The sequence below is a fragment of the Silene latifolia genome, chromosome 8 (genome assembly GCF_048544455.1).
Source record: "Silene latifolia isolate original U9 population chromosome 8, ASM4854445v1, whole genome shotgun sequence".
In the NCBI taxonomy this organism is placed as follows: domain Eukaryota; kingdom Viridiplantae; phylum Streptophyta; class Magnoliopsida; order Caryophyllales; family Caryophyllaceae; genus Silene; species Silene latifolia.
Window position 1 is genome coordinate 90,673,099 of NC_133533.1, and position 6,494 is coordinate 90,679,592.

General features: G+C 42.4%; 1 non-coding gene across 1 annotated transcript; it reads left to right on the forward strand.

The window, feature by feature from the left end:
* Window positions 1-3,630: 3,630 nt before the first annotated feature.
* Window positions 3,631-3,737, forward strand: LOC141598032 (small nucleolar RNA R71). The gene has a single exon (XR_012523235.1). It is a non-coding gene; the product is annotated as a small nucleolar RNA R71 (small nucleolar RNA).
* The last annotated feature ends 2,757 nt before the right edge of the window (window positions 3,738-6,494 follow it).

Here is a 6,494-nt window from a genome sequence, read left to right on the forward strand (position 1 = left end):
AATGGGCAAGATCTCTCTTCCCGCAAATCTCAGCCTAGACAAATGATTTGCAACAACATTTTCAGCACCAGACTTATCACGGATTTCTAAATCAAATTCCTGCAACAATAAAATCCATCTAATAAGTCTAGGTTTAGCCTCTTGTTTTGTTAAAAGATATTTCAAAGATGCATGGTCAGTATGAACAATAACTTTAGAACCAACAAGATAAGCTCTAAATTTGTCTAAAGAATAGACAACTGCAAGAAGCTCCTTCTCTGTAGTAGCATAGTTAATTTTTGCATCATCAAGAGTCTTGCTTGCATAGTAAATGGCATGTAACACCTTGTCCTTTCGCTGCCCCAAAACAGCTCCAACTGCATAGTCACTGGCATCGCACATAATCTCAAAAGGAAGGCTCCAATCCGGAGATCGGATAATGGGGGCCGAGATAAGAGCTTGTTTAATCCTGTCAAAGGACTTAACACACTCGTCAGTAAACACAAAAGGTGTATCTTTATGGAGTAGCCGGGTTAGAGGTTGAGCAATTTTAGAAAAATCCTTAATAAAGCGGCGATAGAACCCTGCATGACCAAGAAAACTACGCACACTTTTAACATTAACCGGGTACGGGAGTTGCTCAATTACCTCAACCTTAGCTTTGTCCACTTGAATACCCTTACCTGACACCAAGTGACTGAGTACCACCCCTTCAGTAACCATGAAGTGGCACTTCTCCCAGTTGAGAACAAGGTTACTCTCCTCACAAATATTGTAAAAACCTTAGTCAAGTTTCTCAAACAAATATCAAAATCAGTACCATATACACTGAAATCATCCATAAAGACCTCCATGATAGACTCTATGTAATTAGAAAATATGGCCATCATACAACGCTGAAAGGTAGCAGGAGCGTTACATAAACCAAAGGGCATCCTCCTATATGCAAATACACCATATGGACATGTAAAAGTGGTCTTTTCCTGATCGTCAGGATGTATGGGTATCTGAAAGAAACCGGAGTAGCCATCTAGGTAACAGAAATAACTATGACATGCCAATCTCTCTAACATTTGGTCAATGTAAGGAAGTGGGAAATGGTCTTTCTTAGTGGCCGTGTTCAACTTCCTATAGTCAATGCACATCCTCCACCCTGTAACAAGTCTAGTAGCAATCAATTCATTCTTATCATTTTTTACTACTGTAGTACCTCCCTTCTTAGGTACAACCTGGACAGGACTGACCCATTTAGAATCAGATATAGAGAAAATTATACCGGCATCAAGTAATTTGTGTACCTCTTTACTTACCACCTCCTGCATTGGAGGATTTAGTCGTCTCTGACCTTGAGCACTAGGCTTGTGGCCTTCTTCCAAATGAATACGGTGCATATAAAAATCAGGACTAATACCTTTGAGATCATCAATGCTATACCCAATTGCCTTTTTATGAGTTCTCAAAACAGTCAACAAAGCAGATAGTTGACCTTCAGTTAGGCTAGCATTGACAATCACTGGGTTCATTTCACAGTCATCAAGAAACTCATACTTAAGATGAGAGGGAAGGGGTTTTAGTTCAGGTTTCTTTACCTCAGTTACCTTAGGTGTGGTACCCAAACTATATACCTTTTGATGTGGGCATTCCTCTCCAGTTAGAAGCCTCTCAATCCGATGAACTTCTGGACTCCATGAACCCGTCTGATCAGCTGGATCCGAAACCATGGCAATCTCCAGAGGATCCCTGTCCAAGCACATAGGAAGACACTCATCAATAGTAAAATCAACAACATCTATACTATGACAAGTTTCTTCTATCATGGGATGTTTTAATGCTTTTTCCAAGTTAAAAACAATCGTATCATCCCCTACAGCTAGAGTCAATCTCCCTTGCCTAACATCTATAACCGCCCCCAAATGTGAAGGAACAGTGCTCGCCCAAAATGATAGGGATTTGGTTGTCCTCGGCCATGTCTAAGACAACAAAATCAACAGGGATAAAAATTTCCCAATACAAACGGAACATCCTCCAACACCCCCAATGGGTGTTTAACGATCTATCGGCCATCCGTAATGTCATATTAGTAATCGTCAACGTACCCATATTTAATTTCTTACGATGAATACGGCATAACGCTGACACTAGCTCCTAAATCGGAAAGAGCTTTACTAATAGCAAGGTGACCAATATGACAAGGGATAGAAAAACTTCCTGGATCCTTTAGTTTAGGTGGTGAATTGATTGGCAGCATGGCACTGCACTTCTGAGTATAAGCAATAGTTTCCACCACGTCAAAGGATCTTTTCCTTGTCAAAATCTCCTTCATGAATTTTGCATAAGTCGGCACTTGAGTAATTAATTCAGTGAAAGGGACACTTACCTGTAGATTCTTCACGACCTCCATAAACTTACCGAACTGCTTATCCAGCTTGGATTTTTGTTGTCGATGAGGAAACGGTAGTGCAATAGTTATGGGCTCGGCTGGCTTGACCTTAGAAACAACTTTTGAAACACCGTCAACAGTCAAAGAGGTGCCTCGATCGAGTCGAGAGGTGACTCGATCGAGCTGGCTAGTTCCTCGATCGAGCTGGGGCTGACTCGATCGAGGAACCTCTGCAGGTTCAGCTCCTTCGTCTTTTTTTCTTTTATCGTCAGCTCGTGTTTCAACTTCGTCAGGTTCTTTTTCATCATCACTAAGCTCCAAATTACCCAATCCTTTGGGATGCATAAAAGGGGCTTCATCATCAGTAGTGTCACATCTTTCTCAAGGCTTTGTAGGTCGGGATTCGCATAAGAAGTACCGCTCCTCAGCTGAATAACATTAGCCTGCTCGTGAGCTTGTTTACCTTGAGGAGGAAGACCTACGGCCTGTTTTGATGGGTTTTGAAGTGCCATCTGAGCCACTTGATTATCTAGCATCTTGTTAAGGCAATCAGCTCAGAAATTTGAGCCGTCTGCTTCTGCTGCATCGACAAAGTTTGTTGCAAAAGATTGCGCAACTCTGCCATCTCACTGTTCGGAGCTTTTTGAGGAGTTTGTTGAGGAGGCTGTTGATATTGATTGTTAAACTGTTGGCCTCCTTGATTTTACCTTTGATATCCCCCTGGTGGTTGATTACAACGATTGTTGGGAGGGACATAAACATTCTTCTGTGGCTGCTGCGGGTTTTGTACATTCTGACTGGACCATTGAAGGAATGGGTGCTCCTTCGTTCTTTCATTGTAAAAATTGGAGAAGGGTGTACCTTGTGCACCCTGTCTGTAGGCCTAAAAAGCATTAACCTGCTCCAATGTACTCATACAATCAGCTGCACCATGACCGTCTAAACCACATCTAGCACAAGACTCCTCTACTTGCTGACTCATGGCATGAACTCTCTCCTTACTACCCAATGATTGGGTAGTCTTTATCTCAGCAATCTGGGCAGAAATAGTCTCCAGCTGTGCCGCCAGGGCACTATCAACACCAGTACCTCGCGTGCTTCCCCTAAGATTTCCATACCTGGCGGTATGGGTAGCAATCTGATCAATTAACTTCCACGCGTTATCATCATTGGTGTTATCCTGAAACCTCCCATTAGCAGAAGAATCCAAAAGGGCACGATGATCGTCGTACAACCCGTTATAAAACTGGTTGCAAAGAAACCACTTAGGGAAACCATGATGGGGAACTGATCGAACCAACCGTTTGAAGCGAATCCAAGCTTCATTCAAATTTTCAGTTGCTCCTTGCTTGAAACTAGTGATCTGACTTCTCAGGGCATTAGTCTTTTGAGGTGGGAAGTACCTCTTGTAGAAAGCAAGAGCCAAGGAATTCCAGTCCGTAACTCCTTCACTCTCCATATCCAAATCTCTCAACCACTCAGCAGCTCCATCTTTCAAAGAGAAAGGAAAGAGCACATGCTTAACTTGATCTTGTGTCACTCCAGCTGTTAAAGGAATGGAACAGCAGTAGGTGACAAACTTCTCCATATGCGTAGCAGGGTCCTCAGCAGCTGCCCCTCCAAACAAATTTCGTTCCACCAAGTTGATGTAAGATGGCCGAATCTCAAAAGTTCCATTGGCAGTAGTGGGCAGCTTAAATCCTTGTAGGATAGAAGCTAAGGTCGGGTCGGAGTGACTGGCTAGAGTAGGCATGATGGTAATTACGGGAATATCAGTTTCGACTGGAATGTCGTCCTCTTCAAAGGACTGATCGACGATAGGAATGTCGTCCTCTGCGAAGGACTGATCGGCTGACTCTGCTGAGCTCGCCGTATTGACGTCAAGTATACTCAAGTCTTATACTTGACCCACTTCTTGATTAAATTTCCGTCTGTAGCGAAAAGTCTTCTCTGGTTCAGGATCAAAAGGGATAATCTCGGACCTATTAGACCTGGGCATACACGGAACTAACAAGAGAAGTGTGAGAACGGTCTCAAGGAACTGGGTTCCCTGAGACAAAAAGACAAAATAAACACAAACAAACTAAACAATTGTTGCCTCCTCCGCAACGGCGCCAAATTTGATAAGGCTAAAGTCGTATCACCAAATCAAAGTAAAACTATCTCGGGACTAACAAGAATAGCTAGCGAGTAAGACAGTGTATCGAATCCACAGGAGGCGGTAAAAGCTAAGTCTCGTAAATATTTAAATTGTCTAAAGGTAACCGTTTTTACGGGGGTTTGTTTTGTTTTGATCTAATCAACTAATTGCATGTAACTAAAAGGAGGTTTAAACAATAATATTAAAGGTCTAGGATTTCCGGTTCACTAGGTCAATTATTTGGGGACTATTAATCAATTGCTAGATCTACCAAGCTGTTTAAGGTCATAAGATCGGTCGACTCTATTATGCCCTTTAGATCGATTCTAACATGCGGTCGCTATAATTAGATACAATCTATTTGATTATCGCACTTGTATTAATTCTAACCCGATCGGTGAAAGGATTAATTCGCTACACTAATTAACAACTCAGGCCTAAGTTAATTAACTAGAATAAGAACAATAATCAAACGACAACTTATATGATTTCCCTAGCAATTAATCAATTTTCCCCTTTTAATTAACCTAGATCCCCTTCATCCTAGATGAGGAAATTAGCTACGCATAATAGAAAGAATAACAATAATAGTAATGGAAAACATGATGAACAATAATAAAGATAAACAAGTAATTGAAATAATAATTGAAGAAAGATTAGAACAATACCGTAATTAAAGGCAATAGATCCGAACAATAATTAAACTAAACTAAGTATTTGAGAGAGTTTTCTAAGGTAGCTATACTAAACCTATGTAAAATAAGGCATATAAATGATATAAAGGCACGAAAACGGTATGTAAAATGGTATAAAGGGAGCTAAAAAAGTATATATAAAAGTGATACATCAGGTCCTGAGAGGCAGCTTTACCTCATCGACCCGGATATCTTGGAGGTGATGCCTGAGCCGACGAAAGGGGATCGTGCTAATCCTGAGGATGCCCAACCTAGGGTAGGGAGAGGACCACGACGAGTGAGGGAGAGGGCGGCTGAGACTCAGCCAGAGCAGCCTGTGCCTCCACAGTACCAGTTTCCCGGTTACCCTTCCTTCTTCATCCCGGAGATGAGAGTGAGCGAGCTCACGGAGAGGGTGTCTGCTACCTTGACACTCCGGAACCTCCATGAGATGGCGTATGTGCAGGGCATCGGGACTGAGGCGGCGCAACCGGTGTGGTGGAGAGGCGTTGGGGATGACAGTGGGGTTTTCCACTCTTTTGGCGTAGAGCGGTCTACTTGGGGAGAGCCTCAGTCATATCCCTACGGTTGCTTGGCCCCATGGCGTATGGGAGCAGATACCGGCGTTGGTGGAGTCGCAAGTCAGGATGCAGCTGAAGCAGGCACGTCTGGAGGTGATGGTGGAGACGATGTGATGGATGAGCAGGCTATGGAGTGATGTCTGTTTTGTTAGTCTTGTTTTATATATACACTTTTCTCATGGATTTGTCATATTTCGTACTCGGCTTGATGATTTGTTGTTGATCGGCACTTGGTTGGTAGTATTTTCTTTGACTTTGGTTTGTACTTCGGCCATAAGGCCGTATTTTAGATGCTTTTCAGACATTTATGCAGGATTTTGTTGTCGGGAACACGTTTCCGACTCGTATATTTGTTGCCTTTGATCTTACTAGTGACGGATTGGGGAAAATATGACCTGTGGCTACTCGATCGAGTAACTGCAGGGGTGACGTCTGGGAGTATTTTGATCGCATTTTACTCGATCGAGTAACTGATGAACTTGATCGAGTAAGCCCAGCTCGATCGAGTGCCCTACGAACTCGATCGAGTAACACTGTTACAGCTGTATTTCGTTCTCATACTTGGTGGCATCGTCATGGTGATAGTTGTTGTTATAATATTTCTTGTTGTGGGTATATTATCTCGTAGTATTGTCTCAACGGTGGCTATACAATGTGCATATTGGTATGATTTATACAACTTTCGATGGTATTTATAAAATTTTGTATGCTAAATCATTTCGTCTCAGGTAACATCATGT